The 20,710-nt window shown below is 43.1% G+C and overlaps 1 protein-coding gene across 2 annotated transcripts in view; it reads right to left on the reverse strand.

Annotated features, from left to right (window-relative positions):
• Positions 1-20,710, reverse strand: part of TRERF1 (transcriptional regulating factor 1) — a 101,955-nt gene that overhangs the window by 64,721 nt on the left and 16,524 nt on the right. For both annotated transcript variants that reach the window (XM_075706943.1, XM_075706942.1), the window contains exon 2: positions 7,766-7,821. The gene's annotated coding sequence lies outside the window, so the exon portion shown is untranslated. The remainder of the gene's footprint in view (positions 1-7,765; positions 7,822-20,710) is intronic.

The following is a 20,710-nucleotide window of genomic DNA, read 5'->3' on the forward strand; positions in this document are numbered from 1 at the left end:
AAAAACCGAATCAGGTTACTTTCTGGTAAAGTATATTTTTTGCTAGGTATAGTTTATCTGAACAACAGCTGGTTTTAATACAGCAATAACACAAAGTTACAAACTCCTAGGAATAAAAAAAGAGAGTTACCCTTGGGGAATTGCATTCAGGAAGGCAATGATCCTGTAAAAAAGACTGGGGGTCATGGCAGACACAATCTAGATGCTAAACTTCCTGCACAAATCTGCAGCTAAGCAAGGAAATGTAGCCTCTGGACGGATAAGAACGTTATTTTGTATAAGGCAAGGCAGGGAGGGAGAGTATTATCTAAAGAACAATAACAGCAAGGACAACATGCATTTCTGGTCTATTCACTTCAGAAAAGAAAATACCACAAGAACAGCTAAAGATTCAGAAAATACATCTTATATCGAGGGTTTAAAAAGTCAGCATATTTGGCTTATCAAAGAGGATAATGGTTATCAGTGAGTTACTGACAAAATGGCTAAATGTCTCCACCAAAATTTACTCAGAAGATAAAGAACACATTAGCCAAAACTAGGCCCCAAAAAGATGCTGCTGGGCAGAGGAAAAAGTTTTGAAGAGTTCAGAATTAATCTCCTCTGCCTGACTGTACATACAGTTGATTGATATGATGTGTAGTATGCTCAGAAACTCATCAACAGCAAGCTTGCGAAATGCAGTATCCACAAGAACCACTTTCCATCTTACCCAGCTCATTAAGGCACTGTACAATTCCTCTGGCGTTTACATCTTCCCCACTTTGCAGCAATGCTATTCATTCACAAATACAGACCTCTGCATTTAGGTAAGTCCAACCAGTATGGCTCTTGGAGCGCATGTCTTCAGAAGCACCGGCTGCTCCCTACGCACCATCGGAATATTAAAATCAAAGTTCATTTGTCTTCAAAGTGCTCCACAGCCTCAGTTAAGGGTATTCAAGGCTTTTCCCAGAGCTCCAGGACAGACTGCGATCCACCGTTCTGCTGCTCTGGCTAATGTTAATTGGTGCTGGAGACTCAAATTTTTGTGTGGCTAAACAAGGAACATGAAGTGATTTCCAAATAGAATCACTCATGGCAGATCTGAGCACCAAAGCTTATGATACCCAGATTTTCCTCTCTCCACTTCTTAACTCATAGCAACTTGTATTAAACAAAAACACCTGGACAATGCACTATATTACATCTTTCCATGGATAAAGGGAAACAAGTAAGTTTGCCATAGTACTACTACAACTGTGAACAAAACACATCAGAATTTCTATAGCACAAAAATAGAATTGCCTAAAATTCTTCCAGAGGGAAATTATTGTAATTTATAACTGGGACATGTCTCCTGTCGTCTATAGTCAGGAGTGGGCACCTCTGTAAAGTAACAACGAAGTTACGGACTCACTGTAGAAATTACCGAGTGAGCTCATGATCTGCACTAGTAAGACAGGATGAACAGATACCAGAGGCTCATTCTGCGGGACATTAGTCTATGAATGCATTTCACAGAGTACGTTTTCTAAAACTAAAGCCCATTCCTTGGGGTTTATGAAGTCCACAAGTCAGGAGTAGCCCCTGTAATTTCAAGGCGCACTGGCTGAGCATCAAGAGGGCAACCAGAGAGTAAACAAGAGTCACAGTTGGCTTTGCTTCTTGGGCTGCAGACAGGCACCCACCCAACAGGAACACTGACAGCTGCCTGCCCCATACAACCCCACCACCCAAACGGGTGGGCTCGGGAGAGCCCTCAGCTCCTTCAAGAGCCATCAGCTCTTTCAACAGGAGCAGGAAGTTAAAACCTGCAGCTAGGGGTCAATCACGAACCCAGAGAGCACATTTTTTGTGGGAGATTAACAGCTATCAAGCTTCTGCTGTTCTCAGAGCTCTGTCTGGGTACCTTAACTAATATCTTCCTTTAATTTAAATATCTAGGGGTTTTTAAGTTTAATCTCACATATGAATTTTGCAGCTTTTCACTCACTGGGCTCCCCCCAACATTATTTTTAGACTTTTTTTTTTTTTTTTTTTTTAAAAAAGGCAAGTTACTGGAAAATCTCAGGTTGGCAACCAACCCAGAGCCTGGAAACCGCACAGCCTCCATGGGAATGGGGTTCAGAGAAAAAAGCAGAACATTTCTCTATCTCGCTACATCAGCGGCAAACCCTTAGCCTCAATGTTAGGATCTCACCTACAGCCTCAACTAAAATTTCCCTTTTAACTCTACCTGGCAACCTGTCTTTAATTCATTTAGGAAAGGTTTGATATGAAAAGTGGACAGTCAAGAAGGGAAATGCAGAGAGGAAGGAAAAGGGGAGGAGAGGAGGCCAAGATTCAGATGGTCGGTAGTGGTGGTTAGCACTTTGGTACCAAGAGTCAATCTGATCTGTTTCAGAAGTTAACAGGAAAAAAACAAAACAGTCCCCACAACCTGTGTTTTTGGAGCCAGGGTTTCTTAACAAAAGCTGAGAGGCCTCTCCATACCAATGGTAACAATACATGGCAGGACCTTGACATGTGAAGCACAATAATTAATCATTTCAACAGTAAGTTACAAAGGAGTATCACCCCCTTTTTACTGACAGGGGAGCTGACTCAAAGACGACCAAGGGAGTTGCCCAAAACCACAACACTAGTCATTAGCAGAGCTGCAGTTAGAAGTTCCTGGCTGCCAGCGCTATTTTCAAGCACTGAAATTGGCGGCTGCCCCACAGACACAGAGCTGGTACCCTGCGCGCTCACCAGGTAGAGGGTCACCTGCTCCCCACACCATGCCTCTGAGCTCCAGTCACACCACCAGCATCAGAGAAGGAAGAAAGAAGGGTGCATCCAGCCAGGGTGGTGGGCTCAGTGATGAGCAGCATCAGTGATGTCCACATCACCCTGCTGACCTGCTCGAGCAGGCACCCACCCTGAAGGGGCAGCTGCAAGCCCCAGGGTCTGCCCTGATGCTTCCCTTGTGCCAGCATGCCCGTTGGAGCCCAGAGAACTTGGGTCAGAAAAATAACCCTAAGGCAAAGTCGGAGCTAGTAGTTTTGCCAGGTTTAGTACCCTACATTGGCTCACTGTGTGGCGTGGGGTGAAAGATAGGTAACACGCATCCTGGAGACTGCAACACTAAACTACACCCCATCTTGTTTGTGCTTTACGTACTCCGAGAGGAACTTCAGGTCGGTTCACTTCTCAAGCAAAAGCTGAAATGGTTCTTTCCATCTTAGCACTATAGCTTTAATGTGCATTTTACAGTACTGATTTCAGTTTCTCTTAATTGCTTAGTCAAGAGTGCAAAGTTACTTACATTATACAGAACCAGCGAGCTCACAATGAGGATACTCTACAGAGAAAGGTGGCCTTTTTTGTAAGGGTAGTTTGAAAAGTATTAATTAGGTTAATTTTCCATCTCAATTTTTATAGAAGCAGCACAATTCTTTTAACAAGCAGCTTGGGAAACCCAGCGTGACAGAGATGGGGAGGGGGAAGTGAGTATTCCACCTTTACATTAAAAGGAGAACCACAGAAATTTGCTGTAACATGATTAGTCTTAATTTATATATAAACTTATATGTAGGCCTCTGTTACATTAGTTGAATGTATTCCCCTGCTTTCTATATTCCACCTGGTAGCTGCCTATACTGAGTTCTCCAGACATTGCTTCCAATCACTTGAAGCTTTGAAGCTGACAGTTATCTACACATTCAGGCACTGAAGTAATTTATTCTTTTAGAAGAATTAAGCATTTACAACTGGCAGCATCAGATTGTGCAAATATTCAAATTTTCTGGAAGAAAAGGAAAAAGCATTTACCTTGATGTCTACATTTGTGTAGATATTTTCTCCCCCCCACCAACTTTGTTATCTAGAGGCTTTTCCTTATGCATGAGAGATTTCCCATTTTTCTCCCTGTCCTTTCCAGGTACTTTCCACATATTGTGACAAAACAGCTAAACAGCACGAGAAAAGGAACTCAAATTACCTGTTACCGTTTTATTCAAATTAGCTTTCATATTTTGAAAGATTTTCTAAGATGGCTTCTGCGGAGACAAAAATATTCATAGGCAATGTCAAAGGAAGTTATTAAAACTCATCTAGCAGTGATGCAAGAGTCTTGAACTGATGTGCACTAACACAAGAAGAAACCACAATGCACCAGTTTAGACAGAAATCATTCTCTGACTTTGTCTCAATTTGGTCTCAAAATCAAGTGTTATTCACAGTAAAAAACAATGAACACACACCCAAAATGCAAAAAACGACAAATACTTCAATGAGTTACCGTAGTTCTACATGTGTCAAACCAGGGTTTTCATTGCCAAGACTCATTAAAAAAGAACAACCAGAAAGTGTTTGCAAAACAGATTGCTATTATAAAGTGCATTAACAGCTATTAATAATAGAATATACATCAACCTACTCCTTTCAGATAATCAATATTAATTGGCAACCTAATTTGGAACTGTTAAGGCAAGTGACCTTGGAGCTGCAATTTGTCAGGTCTAAGCTAACGGCGGGTGAAAATAGGCCTGATAACAGTTACTTCCTTGTCATTTCCTTCCAAAAGTGACACAATGCCTTTTCAGTGATCAAAGTAATTTTTATCTCATAAACGTACTTCTGAAAATAGATTAGGCCTCATAGAACGATTTTATATTTATGATCCAAGCTTTCGGGCAGACCTCATGTGGAACTTGACTTGCAGTTCACAAGGGCGCCAGGTTCCTTGGAAGGAAGGAAGATAAAGGCACAGGGAAATACGGGGGAAGGAAAAGAAAATATTGGGCAAGAGGTCTGGCACCTATCAACATTGCTGCAAGCTTGCCAAATCTCATAATTTCATCATTAGGCTTCAGGCATATTAAAAGAGCTATTATTCTATTTTTTATTTGTTTGACCCCATCGCGTAATCAATAGGAGGGAAGCCAAAAGCCAGCCATTACAAGGAAATCACCATGGCCAGGATTAAAACAAGATTAACACCCTTCACAGACTGGACCATCTCTTCTTGCTTTAAATGGGACTAAAAGATAACAACCCCTGTAATTGCAACAGCAGCAAGAAACACGAGTGCTTCAGAAGCACTCCCCCAGAAGAAGAAATAGCAGAGAACAGGTCAGGAAATATCCATCAAAACTGTAAGCAACCAAGGGAAAAACATGGACAGGAGGCACAGTCAGGACCTGAGGGCACGCCTGGGGCAGGATCCAGATGCCTGTCTGGAAGGATGGAAACCCAGGTATAAACAGGGAGAGGTAAAGCAGAAAGGGAGCAGAAGGTTAAAAATAAATAAATAAATAAAATAATACTGATGCCAAGGTAGTAAGGGATAGTTTTAAGAACAAGGGACATCTGAAAACTGCAGCCTTGAGAAGAGGCATGACCAGGACAGCCGCTTCTTGTGATGCAGGAGGACGGGGAGTGTGACAGTGGTCCTTCTCCAGCCCAGGCTGCTGGGGAAAGGATAAACGAAGCCCTCTCAGAGAAAAGAGAATGAGATAGACACATTCATAGCTCAGGATTAATTTCAACCCTGAGAAGGTATCACACAAAACGAGGACAGAATATTTTCTTCTAAAGGCAAAAGACAAGAGCCAGTGGAAAGTGCTACTTCTTCCTCCCAGAATCCCATTGTAAAGCCAGTCCTGTGATTGCTAGGGATCTGGCTCACAACTTGTGCATGCCTGGGGCTGGCAATAAAGCCGTGGCGAGAGAAGGTGTCGTGGCCTCAAGCTGCAGAACTTGCTAGAGACAGAGCCTCCGGAGCAGTTGTTTTATGAGGAAAGGGGAGAGCAAGCTCATGCCGGGAGACAGTACAACAGCAGCCAGCCGCTGTGCCACAGGAGCTGCCCATGTTACAGCACACAGGTTTATCAATATCCACTTTGCAGAAAAGAACAGTACTTAAACTATATAATACATACACTATATAATATACGTATAATACATGAGGAGGAACATCTTAGGAAAACACTAGCAGCTGAGTGAGTACGACTAAGGTGCTGTTCCATGTGCACGCCAAAGAAGTCCCCAGCACTGCACTGACACCAGACAAATGAACTTCTCAGTCGACTGAATCCGCTAGACCAAACCAGCCTGAATGTCAGCATTTCTACCTATCCCATCCTGGCCATGCTGCTTTTCAATGAGAGTACAGGCATGCCAGCGGTGATGCCATGGTGTGCACCGCACAGCCTCCAGCCACAGCGATGTCGGTGGCGGGCACGTGATGGGACGGCAGCTGAACCGCCTGTGCACAGAGGGGCACCGGCACAGGTCGGGCTGAACAAACTCTAAGAAGTCCTGAAAGCAATTTTAATTACCTGTTCTTGGAGCATAGGTAGACCGGTTTGAACACGTGCAAGCGAAGAAGCTCGTTTACATAACAAGCCAGGTATGCATGCGAGGTGCTTTGTGTAATAGCGCTGCAGACTGCAAGACCTCTCACCTGAAGAGCTGTATTTTACCAACTATACACATACAAGACCACCTTCAGGTACAGAGTAAGCCATTAAATAAAATATTCATAACACAATTCAACAGTGGCATGAAAGAGGGTAGTCTGAACAGACAAAATGCCTAACACTGGCAAGTCTTTGATTCTTGCATACTCCACACAGTGCCAAGAGCCATTCAAAGTTTTCAGTTCTCGCTTGGGCAGCCACCCTCCAAAGGGCAACTCTACTTAGCAAACAGAACTTAAATGGGGGGAAAAAAAAAAAAAACCAAAACAAAACTCAAGAGTGTCTAAAAGGGCTAAATCTCTGAATCCAAGCAAAAAGTCATTTAGCCCTGGTCCTCAAACAATGACATCATGCATTTAGCTGTTTCCACTACATTTTCCAACCAACAGCCAAAAAGAACAATAGGGACTTTTGAGGCCTGTAAACAGCACAGAGCTCAGGAAGACAGAGGAGACAAAATGAAACACTTAAGTGATAGAGCTGGATAGTTGCAGGGTGGATCATAAGTTGAAAGACAGTGACAATCCCTATGTAATACTACTACTGTGGCTGGTTGGTTGTTTGAATATAGTTATCCCAACACTTCAGAGTTTTAAAGACATCTACTCCTCTTTGCCAGTGGAAGCCTCTGAACCAGAAACTGAAAAAAAAAAAAAAGTATCTAACTAAACACTGCTTTTTTAAAATGCTATTAAAAAGAAAAAAACAAACAAAAAACCAAAACACAACCAATCAGCAAAGCTACAGCTTCCTTCAGCACATTAGTGACAGCAAATACTCATTTCAAACTTAAGCCTAGGGGTTTTCTACTCATATATACTCTGTCCTCATAAAAATAGTTCAAATTTGAAAATACTGCAACAGGAAAAACAAGTTTGAAAGCACAGAAGTTAAAACAGCTCAAAGATCTTTTTACCTTTCAAATGTCGGGTGGGGGGGGCAGGGGGCTACGCGGGGCAGGGCACAACGTATCAAAATTGAACAAAAACTCCTCTACCTCACCTGTTAATTTATAAAAAGCTCTAAAATAGTAGGATAAGTACGACCTAACCTGCTAACCCCCATGCCTAGAAAGGTGTACATTTTTTTTTTCTTCTGGACTTTGTACATTGGTTCACCAGGAGAAAGGACTGGGACAGAAGCTGTACAGAACAGAGATGGTCTCTGCTCGGAGGGTCAGAGGCGGACATAACTTAAAAATAAATACCTCAATTATTTGCGGGGTTCTGTCAGGGAAAGAAACAGTTGTCTTCAAGCCAAACAAGCAACCAGTGAGACTATTTTGTATAGGAACATGTTTATTTTACCCTCTCTCTTACCTTATCAGACACATCTCCTCGTCCTATTCAGAATCCAGCAAGTCATAAAATTCCATCTGTAACAAAAGGAAAAGTCCATTAACACCTCCTGATAACCCTACAACAAAAGGCTAATAAGCAGTTCAAGGAAAAAAAAAGTTAAACAACTGCTGCCATTCCAGTATAATCTACACCCCAGGCAAGTTGTCCTGTGTGCGGCAATCTGGGAAACCTGGATATAAAGGTATTAAAAGATGTTGTAACATGTTCTGTAAGAAACACGCTCTTCCTCCTTCAGCAAGGATAACAGAGGTGGCCAAAACGTACAGGTTGCCCTACCGAGTCATAAATAAGTCTGCAGCATCCTCTCATTAAATTAAATGAGCATCAAATTACATAACGTGAGTGGTTGTAAAATGAGACCACTGGTAATGGCCAGAAATAATCACAGCGGTGTTATACATTGTGGAGACAATTTTCCATCAGTGTATCAAACCTGGGTATGCAGCACCTTTTATCTCCAGGCCAAGAAACTGTCAGCATGCAGCCTTTCTTAAAAAAGGCAAAGCATGCAAGAAACGGATGGAACAAAGCTCTCATGCACAAGTTTAAATGATGCCTACCCTGAACAAGTACATTTAAATTCTTAACACCTTTACAAACCTACCTTTCAATGCAACAAAGATGTTTTTATAATATAGGTAAACATGACGCAGTCATGGGATCAGAGGAAAGAGTACCGCACACCTAACCAACAAAACTGCAACCTTGGAATTGTCAATAAAATTTACAGTCATGATAGACTCAGGCTTGAACAAACACTTTTCCATGGCACTATCAAGAAAAGGAGACATGACCTGCAACCCAGCCAGTCCGTGAGTCACTAGGGCATAAGAGAGGCCTCCCGTCTGGCAACTTTGAAAGGCATAAAAGTCTGCGTAGAGTGAGAAATGTGAATCAAGGACCTAAAAAACCCAAACCAAACCAACCCCTCCACACACCCTTTTAGCCTTTTCAGCATTCTGCCCACAAGCTCTAGAAGCCTGTTAGTCCAGTGCCAGGCTGGAAAAGGACAGAAATGTCTAAGAGTGAAATGGCACAGTATTTGAGAGAATACTATTTAAAAAACCAACCAAACAAAAAAACCCAACAAAAAAACCCAAACACAAAACAAAAACCAAACAACCCTTAATTTTTCAATCCAGTTATCTAGGGGGAGATACGGCAGGAATGGAAGGATTTGAAGCAAACAGTTTTCATGTTTGCTTACTTTTCCCGTAGCAATGCTACTAAGAGTACCCCTGTGCGTAAAGTACAAAACTAGATGCAAAGGAAACATTGTGTTTTAGTGGTCTGACGTCCCCGATTTGCACCCTTGCTTCCTTTTCCTTGGACACTGAGCAGCCGCGATGCCAGCAGACCCCAGCAGGAGCCAGAGGTGCTCAGTACCACGGAAGGCTGACATCCTTCACCGTGCTGCACTGCCATTTCCCCGCCAGCAAAACAGGGACGGGGACGACGGCAGGTATGTCCCCAGCCAGGAGGGCTGCCTGGGAGCCAGGGTCCAAACTGCCTGCTCTGGGATGTTGGTCTTTTCCCCCTTTCTTGAACTGTACATTAGTGTACACTTTAAGCACTAAAAATAAACCTTTCATCCAGTGAATACCATTTTCTCATCTTCTACTGATGATCATTTATTTTTTGGCATTACCAGAATAATATGACAACATACTTCCACCAGTATGGAGGGTTTTTTTTAATTCTATTTGTTTTGGTTTTTTTCTATGAAGAAGAGATCTTTTGTCCATGTGACAGTAAGATTTGAACAAAAGAGAGCCATTGACCAAGAGCCCACTTGAGTATCCCTACCCTCCTACTCCCCTGCCAACCCAGTAAAATTCCTCACAGCACAACCTCTTCCTGGCTATTTTCAGAGAAACTACAGCAATCATACAAGAACAATGGGGAAGTTTGTTTTACTCAAAGAGTAAATGTTTTGCAGCTTCCAATGTAAATATTTCAATTAATGGATTTTTTTTTTTTTTTTAACTCTCTACTGCCTTGTGTTCACATTCACACAGAGCTACCAGGACAGAAGCAGCGCTCAAATTCTATAATAGAGAGGAAGAGAGAAACACAACATGGAAAAATGACACATTGACTTCAGAAAAAGCACCTTCATAAGCAAATCAAAACTCACTGGGCATTTGCTGGGGGAGATCTGGGACAAAAAAAATTAAAAACCGAGTCTGCTCATTTCCTGTGTCCAGCTGAGGGCTCATGTTATTGCACATCAAGATAGTGGGCCTATTTTAATAGCCAGCTTGTAGAAACCCAAAACCTAATCTGTTTCCAAAACTTTACGCCCAATGACCAGGCTACAAGGAAAAAAGCGATGACTATCTCTTTGCCTCAGCCATCAATATGGTGGCTCCTAACCACCCCCTCATTCTGCACCACCTTCACAGAAATTCTCAAATCTCCTCTTAATGACCCACAAACTAAGCATCGTGGACTCTGTCAGCAGTATGGGACTCAGATTCACTCTCTCTGGGCAGGACTGTTTTTGTACTACAGAAGGTGGCTGGACAGAGATGCCAAGCCCTCCTGCACATGCTCCTCTGGTGGTTTCTGGATCCAGCAGCACCCCCAGGCGCAGGCAGCTCTTCCACTCTGAACGGTGCCTCTCCCTGCAGAAACCATCTCCCTCCTCTGCCCCCAGATACAGGGACAGAGTTTGGACGCAATATCAGCAGATGGCTAGCATTCAAGATTTTTTTTTTTTTTTAATTTTCTTTTTCAAATGAAGTGGGACACAGATGGTGCTGTTCCTGCTTTCCCAAGGCCTGACTGGAACGTGAACGTAGACCTGTCTGAGCTGGGAAGCTCAACCCCATAGTATGTTTCTGAAGAGCTGCAGAAACTACTGCACCGACCAGTTTAGCCTGAACCAGTCCCACACATGGCAGTGTTTCCCTTCCCCTGCTTTTATCTGAATGGGAGGTTTTGTTCCTCTTGTATTGACCTCACCACACTTGATGCCTGTTAGCAACATCCTTCCAGAAGTTCAACAAGCAGCTCCACAGAAATTCCCTGCCGCTGTCAGCAATACACATGCTACCCCAGGTAAAATCCTCACCGTATCTTCCTAAAAATACTGCACTTGTACTTTTTCACCACCTTATGCAAGATGTTGGTTGCGCACTTGTAAGACTTCTCAGATTCTGCGATTCTTGCAATCACCATCCACACCAGCAGCTCCATCACCTCCAGGCCACCGTGGTGGTGGCACTTGGCTCACCACATCCTGCTAGGCAGTGGCTAGCACTGGAAAGGATGGGAAGAGGCCCACTGCCCTCTTTCCTGCAGGGGCTACTAACTGAAGGAGGAGTGAGACCTCCTGATTGCAGTTCAGTGAGAACAAACCTTCCACAGTCCTAAATTAGTAAATGCTAACTATCAACCACTCCCCATTAGGATGGGGGACGGTGGGGAGAAAGAATGCCTGGCTGTTAATTGAGAGAGATCCTTTAGTTTGGTAGCAGCAGGAGATGCAAGGGACAATGAGGCGATTGCTGTTTCTGCACAGGCAGCCTGAGGCTGGTGCTCACGCAGAAGGAAGCAGATGCGAGAAGATACTTTACCCCCTCATGGTGTCAATCCACCTCGGTACCTGTCTCCTCTGAAGAGTAAATGGATCCCGAAGGGCAACACCAGCTGAGAGCTCCCCTTGAGGCAGGGTGATCCGGAAACATGTGTTTGCAAGACCTTTCCTGTCCCTGCCAACTCCACAAAGTGAAACTAAATCTCCTGATCCTGCATTTGAGTGTTACCAACCACTGCTATGATTGTACACGCATGTACAATATCAGCTTTAGCTTCCATACCAGCAGACTTTTTTTTTTTTAAAAAAACAAACATTTGTTTCCCCATATTCCCCATCAGATTTCCTGGCTATATACGCAACATTAAAACACAGAGTAAGACTCAAAGAAGTAAATATCTGCGTTCAGAACAGAGCTCTTGCAAAATAAACTCACACCACTTTTCATGAAAGATCCAAGTGAGGAGGCAGACTTTGCACTAAGCCCTCAATGCGCATGGACTCTGGAAAAGGAGATCTCTTAGCAAGTGAGCAACCTAAGGCTTATGCCTGTCCTTCCATCTTCCTCTCTGACCTCTTCTAGGGAGCCACTGCACTCGGCTTTTTCATGTGCCTATTTAGTCAGCAATGTGAAACTCGCACCTTACCCGTGTCTCTGTGGTCTTCTCATCAGGGCAATGAGTAGAAATGCTCCCCAAAGAAGCGGCACATTCATAAGTCTCCCATGCCCAGGGGATAGAAAAGAGAGTGAGGAGAGAACAGATGAATGTTAATCTCTTCTCCTTGCCTCCAGCAGCAGTCTGTACTCTCCCACGCAGAGAAAAGGGAGGCTGTACAATTTGTGGAGGCCAAACTGTCTGGAAAAATATATATAGAGAGAACTAATGGCAAATTCTCTTCTCTATCGATTCTCTTACCGTAAGGAAAGTGAAAGTCAGTCATTGAGTTGCTGGTGGAAGACAAGACCACAGGGTCTTTAAGGGGCTGCTTTCATGCAAACCGCAGAGCTAGACTACTCAGGATTGTATCAGTTCAACATATTCGCTATCTAAAATACTCTGCTCACACACTGCTTGCACCATATGACTTCTTATGGTGATTACTTTTATTAGCAGATTACCTTTTCTGTCTGATCATAGGAACACACAAAAAGGACCCAAGACCACTCCATTCTGGATGTTAATTCACAAATGTAGGACTCCTCTGTAGCCTACCTGACTCCAAACAGCTACTTCCAAACCACGAGTAGGTAGCCAATAAGCACGTGAAATACCGAGGTTGGAGCAGACGCCACCACACACACTTCTTTAAGTGATTTGTGTCTTAAAGGTGTCTGTCAGCACGCAGTACTGTAACATGCGCCAAACGAGAGCACGGGGGAGAAGCTCTAAGCAGGAAACAGAAGCTCATCTTAGATTAGCACAGCTCACTCAACTGTAGTGCTATGCTCAGATTTGGTTTTGATTTGCAAATCTTGTTGTCATTGGCTAAGAGGATGTTTGAAGTTTTGTTAAAAAAAGCCCCCCCAAAAAGCCAGAAAGCTAAAACAAACACACAAATGAAGTTGCCCTGGCAGCATTCGGTACCTTTAAAACCTGCCTAAGACGCACCTTTCTCAGCCCCTGTTTTACAGCATCCTGCTTCTGGCTTCCCATCTCTACTTCCAGCTGAAGGCAGCCACTCTGATGGGCACCTCCCAGGTCTCCAGCACAGCATGTGCAAAAAGATGCAGCAGAGAGAGCAAAGAGTGTCTCCCCACTGCAGGGGCCTGAGGCAGTACCAGCCACCTCCGATCTTAAGAGTCCCTCCCCAATACCCCCAAATCCCTACTACAAGAGGAGCACTTTGTTGTCTGTTGAGATGTCTTACAAATAAGCAAAGTCCAACACCAACTTGGCTGCAATGAAATTTTAAATGGCACCTTGGTAGACTGGCGGCAGGCTTCCAGCTCTCACCATTCCAAAATTAACAGACCTGGAGTCATCATATTGCCTGAAGACAGCAGATCCTACCCTCAAACACACGTGCCAGCAATTGCAGCCATGGTTTCAATTACACTAATACCTGCCCAGTAGGAACCACTATGAAAGAGTTCACTTGCTTACCCTAACGCATGATAAATCACAGTAGCAGAGACATACTGCAACTAGTAACTTGATCAAGGGTAAGGTGAAAGTTTTTCTCTGGGTAATCTAGAGAAGAAATCTGAGCCTTAAAGGGAAAACTTAAATGAAGATTTGGCGGGGGGGTGGGGTGGGGGGTGGAGAAAGGAAACACCCCACTATTTAATGTTAGTATTTATTAATATTTGGGTTTCAACTGTGGATAAACAGACAAGAATCTCTCTGCCTGTGCACATATTTAAGACTGTTTACACATGAAGTCCAAAAGGATGTCCTCATTTTATAAATAATTTGATCTGATGACTACATCAGAAAACAGCAACTTGAGGCTACATACAGAGGCAAAACACTTGGTTACTGATGTCTAAACAGGGGGGGCAAAGACTAAACATCAGAGTCACTAAAACTCAGCAAATGTTTTATAGTTGAAGCTAAGCACATAACATGGCGCACATTAAACACTCACCAAACTGCAACTCTTCTTAAACTTTTCAAGCTGTGCTTACCAGTAAGTCATTTCAAGTATTCAGTATAAGATTCTCCTAAATGTAAACACCCCATCTCTTACTTATACCTGACCACATAAGCCATCCAGCAATGTCCTACTCCTCCGATGTGGTAGGCACAACACATCAGAAAGAGCACATGTGGAGCCACAGGGCCACGTAACGCACAGACAGCATTGGGAGAAGTTTAGACTTCTCTCTCCCAGGAACAAGGAGAAAAGGTTCCCAAAAGATTTACGGCTGAGCTCAAACCCTGCGTTTTTGTTTTCCTTTGTCACATGCTCCTGTATGTGCGCATATACAGCTGTAGTTACAAGTGTATGTTTGCATCCCAGGGTAGCGGGGGAAACAAAAACCTTGCACACAAGAAACTCATTACCCTATTAAAAAAAAAAATACTATTTCCAGCTAAAATTTGCTCTTCAGTTTAGTCAAATGCACAAACTCAGTTTCCAGTTTTGTTTCTCAACTGAGAACCTGTGAACAGCAACACAAGAATAGCACAAGCAGTCTCAAAAATGGTCTAAGAGGTATTCGCTACCCAAAATTTTGGGTAGACTTCCTAAACTGAGCAAATGATGGGGGGTTTTTTTTGAGATGTTCCCTATTGTCTGCTGTAAGCCATAATGCCAGGTCATACTCCGAATACATTGCACAAGAGTATGCATTGAGTTTAAAGCGAGAGGCAATCATGAGGTCCCTATGCAGAAGGAAGGAATAGAGATGCTTTATAAAAAACAAAACAAAACAATGCAAGTAGTATACATGTAATTTTGTTGTAGCCAAATTTTGTATAGCTACTGATACTGTATATACAGTATCTGATATACACTATCGGTAAGGAATATCTGACAATGAAGTAGAAGTCTGTGCTCTTAAGAAGACCTACATTTCTGACCCAGAGGAGCAATGAGGACTGCAAGCATTTAACTTGAAATCAGTGACCACATGTGGTAAGAAAGGCTTGCCAGGATGTGATCCTTAATTACAACTTCATCCTGCACAGCTCCCTTGAAAAAGGATCAGCTGAGACATCTTGCCCAAAGCAGCTCCTACAGAGCACAGCCCAACCAAAGAGGAGACCAGGGTGCCAAAAATAACAATAAAAAAAAAGTTTTCCCCTCAAATTATGAGGTATCCCTTAGAATTCAGCCCTATAAAACCGGATTTGTCAAGTTCTAAATTAGGTTGCAGCAATATTTCATTACAGCATACATCTTCCTTACACCCTAGTAAAGATGCCTAATAATTTAATATGCTATAAATTGTTTTTAATCTAGAACTTGTCAAAAATTGCCTGAAATAGGCATCTCTTTTACAGACCATTTTCCATAGAGGTATAGATTCCAAAATATAACTGGTTCACATTCTTTGCATGGAAAAACGTTTGCAAAGTGCATTTACATGTAGACTAAGAAAGGTTGTAATTATCTCTCTTGGGTTTCTTAGCTAGGTCAGTGCACATCCTACAAAGGCTTCTGTATTATCCCATGATATTCATTGAGCATCATTTTTTCTGAAAGCAGCAGAACCTCTTGAAAAGAATTATACCAACAAGTAAAAATTTCAGAAGAAAAAAGTGGAATTTCAGAGCCAGAACTTTTAGATTTTGTTTTTTAACTTTTCATTAAAAGTTTCAAAGCCCTTTTTTTGCTGAAATGGATTACTACACAAAATGCTGAATTACAACTGTCTCATATACTACTATTTCAGTGGATAACATGCACGGACTTCACATAAAAAGAAATAAAAGAAAGGAGAAGGTATTTAAATGAAAAGGGGGGGGGGGACGGACACACAACACTGCCAGTACTTGTTGTTATTAAAATTTATAATTCCCATTCCCTCCCAGCTAATCAGGTCTGTAATAAAACAAACACCATTTCAAAGCAGTTACCATGTCTGTATAAACCACCACTGTAAAAAGTTAAGAATACGACCACATCAAGCACTACGGAATATATACGTTTTTCTTCATGAAACAGATATGATGGAAACAGCTGCATAAATTTAAGATTGCTCAAAGTTTGAAAAAACAGTGATGTCATTATTTTCCTGCTGCTTCTGAGGAATAAGCACAGTTTACATCCTAGCTTCCCGCTGTCCCACTTTACTTTTCTTAACCCAAGAAACGCAGGACAGGCACCATAGCACTTCAGTGCTGGGATCATTGGAGGAAGTTGGGACAAGTCCGTTTTACATCTCACTAAGCCTCTTCTAACAGCAGTTCAATAAAACCTGCACTGCCAGGAGTTAAAATAAAAGGTGAACTGCCCTCTCATAGACATTTGCTATGTCTCTACGAGCATGTGTGCTTTTTTTTTTTTCTTTACCCTGTTCAGATGAGGGTCACTGGCAGTGTAGGGAGAAGCTAATTCATGGTCCTGATCCTGCAAAACCCCGCTAGCAGAAGGCTCCAGAAAACATCTAAACGCAGCAATTAAGACGTGTTTGACTAGTCTGCTTATCGCATGACTGCACTCCCTGGAGTGGAGTCTTGATACAGGCTTAAGTCAAGATAGTGAGTGTCACAACCATTTCACAGCTTGCTGTCAGATCTTTGAGACAATTTTAAAGAAGGAAGAAAACAAAAAGTGGGGTTTGGGCGTTTCTGTTTGTTTGTTTTAACTTCAAATATTTTACACTGAGGCAAGGCTTTAACAAAAAAGTTATTTTGGATAACTGACTGACTCACTGTTCTCTGAGATTAAATGGTATCAACCCATTCCTAAAGAGCTAGGCAATCTCAAAGCAGTTCCCTGCAAAAAAGTTGGGTTTGTACCATCCAAGGAACTTCCTAACCCTGTTTTCAGACTAACATACAGCCAGCCCTGTTGCTTCTCCCACTTCCCACACTGAAATAGTGGGAATTTTACTTTCCCCCTTACTTCATTCAAGAAACTGCCAAGTTTTCTGTGCTCCTGACTCCCCTCAGGGGTGCTCAGGCTGGGGCAGCCGCAAGACAGCAATGGCTGGCTGCAGGGCTTGGGTGGGCTTCTGAGAGGCTGGCAGAGGTGTCTATATTTTGCTTTTTTGGAGTCAAGTGCTGGGACTAAGACTGGTAACAGGAAACTTCTTAGTTAACCATTTCTCCCAGCATTGCTAGGAAACAATCTGTCTGAAAAAGATTTTTTTTTTTTTAAATTAAAACACACACACACAAAAAACCTCAAGAACCCAGTTATCCAAGATTAATGCCCAGCCAGTTTCCCCACAGTTTTTAAGAACTGGGTTGGCTTTTCCAGCCAAGGAGGAAGTGAGGCCAGGCTCAGAGAGCCACTGGGCTGATGCCTGTCTGCAGAAACTCCATGGAGTTCAGTAAAATTATTCTGCATTTATTTATAGCTCCACCAATAAATGCAAAATCTGGCAAAAATGTTTTTCAGATATGAAACTGTACTAGGCTTAAAAATGTAATTCTAGCCGATTTCTGACTTTTGAATTGCTCAGATAAAGGAAGCACCTGTCTTAATTCCTGTCTTTCTAAATTTGCTTCCCCAGGCATCTCTGTTAATTCAGCGCATCTACTGCAATTAAAGCTTACTTTTGTTCTTCTGTTCTGTGCTTTGTATCTTACAACATCTGCAGTTGTACATATCCACAAAATGCATATTATAGTCTGTTTTTTAAGCAAGTGGCACACAATAAATATAAGTAATATAAACATCTGACCTTACATTACCAAATCACCAATACTTCAAGCAAGGTTTTTTATTCAGTTAGCAGTCGTCTTTAACACACACACACACATATCCCAAAGAAAAACCACCCAACACAAGAAAACACAGAATCTTCTCCCTAGAGTAGTATTTACTTGCTGAGAAAAGTTAATATTTTCCTTAACTGGAACATTTTTATAGCTGAGAAAACAATGCATAAAGAATAGGTAAATTCACATGCTTGTACATCTATTAGTTAAAATATTTCTTCAAGGAAGTTTAATCAACAGAGTTATGTCTAACACACACAGTGCATAAGTAGTGCTTGTCCACAAAGTACCACCAACAAAAATATTTGTATAAACAGCAGAGGAAAGACATGGTAAAGTTTATTACACAGGTGGATCATCTCACCAATCAGACTCAGAGCTTTTATGGCATTATAATTAACAGTATAAATTTTTAACTGTTACAGCCTTGGTTAGTCTTTGTACCTGGCAGTTTGCATCTACTACTTCCAATGCACTTAGGCTAGGTTTTGAAATCAAGATACCCCAGTTAAATTATTAAAATACTCAACATTCACTACTGCCCTCCCTGTCTCCAAATCACAAAAAACCCACCCAAAACCTAGCCTATCTCCAACACCTCTTCCCAGAAGTATGCTTTCTAGGTTTTCATATACAAAAGAGGCTGGAACTTGCCCCAGCTGGTCTACACAACTTTGATGACTACGTTTTCAAAATCAAATCAGGAAATTAGTCATGGTGGAGTAACAACTCTACGGGACAGTTTGGGTGGCCACCAGCAAGATGCACATGGAAGGATGTGTGAGAGAGAAAGATCAGTATCTACCACTTCCTCCCTTCCACCAAAAAAATACTAGAAGAGGCAAGAGAATCCTTCCTCACTTACTGCGGGCTCAACCCCAGGCACAGAAGAGGGCCAATGCTGGTGCTCATGCACAACCTGGAGAAGGGGCAAGACCAACAGATTTGATGCAGAAATTCCCCAAAGCCAAAAACACATGGTTTCACCAGTTTGGTTAAATGGTGATTTCTTGAAGTGTCTTGGAGAGCAGCTGTTACAAAAATAAGACCACAAACCTGCAAGGGATCAGACCTCCAGGACAGTCCTTTCCAGTCACCAGCAGCTACATGGTACCTGTTTAGCTTAGGAAGGTCATCAGAACATCCACAACCATCAAAAGCACAGAACAGCCTAAAACACACCACCTCCTCCCTATGGCAAACCCACAAAAAAGGCTCCCCCCCGGCTTCCCACATGAGGAAAGGAGGACAACACCATGCCCCAAATGACTGTAGTAGGAAACAGTCGCTAGATGGAATGGGCAGTTTTTTCACAAGCTGGTCCATACCCCAACCCCAGAACAAAGACTACGCAGTGAAATCTAAGTAGCGTCCAACCAGACTCACCCTGCAGGCAGCTGGCAAAAGGCAGCACTCTACCCAAAGAAATTTTAGATACTAAAGCAATCAGCAACTACCCCTCTGACAAACCTGAGCAGTTTTATTTTGGGTACAATCCAGAGCTCAGTCAGAGCCGTTCAGCTCTAATCCAACAGATTTTACCCGTTACACAAAGTACGTGCCAGCTGTTCGCGGTGCCGGCTTGGCACACCTTGCAAGCCTGCTGCCCTCAAGAACAGCACCAAAACTAGTCAACGCGCAACAAAACCAAAAAATTTTACTAGTACATGCAAAAGGTCAACATTACAGGCAAGGAAACAAGCATCAAGTTTTCCTCCAGAGGTCATTTTGCTTGTCTAAGCACCCTGCCAGACCCGCCCAGCTTTCCAACGTGACCATACCTTAAAGATGGTGGGGTTTTGGGCCTCAGAGGCTGCTGAACCTCTCTGCAGCCAACATGCCCCACATTCTCCAGCACGCGTCCCGCCAGCGAGAGCAGAGATGCTACCAACGCGGGCACAGAAGGAAAAGGAGGAGCAATAGCAACCCAGGATCTAGCCCTGCCTGCTGAAAGATGAGGAGCTGAGCAAAGGAGCAGCTCTTACCGAGAGAGGACTCACTCCCAGCACACCCTCAGGGCAGCAGCACACCACAGGATGCCATACGCAGGGCCCAGCAGTCCTACTCTCGTGGAAATACTTAACAAAAAACCCTACTTGTCCCCACACTTCCACATCACTCACGTAGGATGACAAAGGAAGAAAAAGACCCCCTGAGAAACCAAGGGAAAACCACGCAGAAAGGCCTCCCGCTAGGCCGAGAACATGCCCACCGCTGAGAGCGGGGGGAGAGATGGAAGCCAGTGGACTGAACCACAGGGTGTTAAAAGCTCGGTGGACGGCTGCTCTGCCCATGGAGGTGAAGCCAGGGAGTAACTTCCACAGCGCTCTGAGGGCTGCGGGATGGCTGGAGGAGGAGACCCCAATTTCTCTTCAAGGGCATCACCCTTCCAAAATGATCTTGGGCGACCTCCACACCACTGACCGAGCGAATGCCTTCCAAAGGCCTCAGCCCAATGCTTTGGCCTACGTCACTTTTTCTCGTCTGTCTCTTCCCACACCTCCCGGCTTCCCTCCCAACCTTGTGGCTTTTTACACAGGTCTGGGCACAGCACCAAGAGATGAGGGAGCCGATTTGCTCCTTCCCAAGCCACAGTGAGTCCAGGAGGAGGAAGATGAGAAGGAAGAAGGAAGGGTTGCAGGCAGAAGGGCCAAGCAGGGAAGCCAACCTCAGCTGGCAGCAATCGCAATTTGGCCAAACCCAATTAACCCACCTGTAACCACCAGTTTCTGGCCAGCTGGTGACTCCAAACTGTAAGACCTTCACAGGAAACTCTATTTTCCTGAATGATGCTCTTCTCCTTTATCCTCATTAACATCACTTACTTATTTTTTCAAAAGCAGGGAAGCTAACTATCATTTCTGCTCAGAGCAGTGTAACACAACTAAAGTCTTTCCTTTTCACAGTGAGAAGCACCTTACAGAATAGGGTTTAGTTGCCTTTGCTTAGAAAAATAGACAGAAATTTTTTTTTTTTTTTTCAAGCTTTAGTGGTCTCCCTTTAGCATCTCCACTTCCCAAGCAC

This window comes from Pelecanus crispus, chromosome 3 (assembly GCF_030463565.1).
Source record: "Pelecanus crispus isolate bPelCri1 chromosome 3, bPelCri1.pri, whole genome shotgun sequence".
Taxonomy (NCBI): Eukaryota; Metazoa; Chordata; class Aves; order Pelecaniformes; family Pelecanidae; genus Pelecanus; species Pelecanus crispus.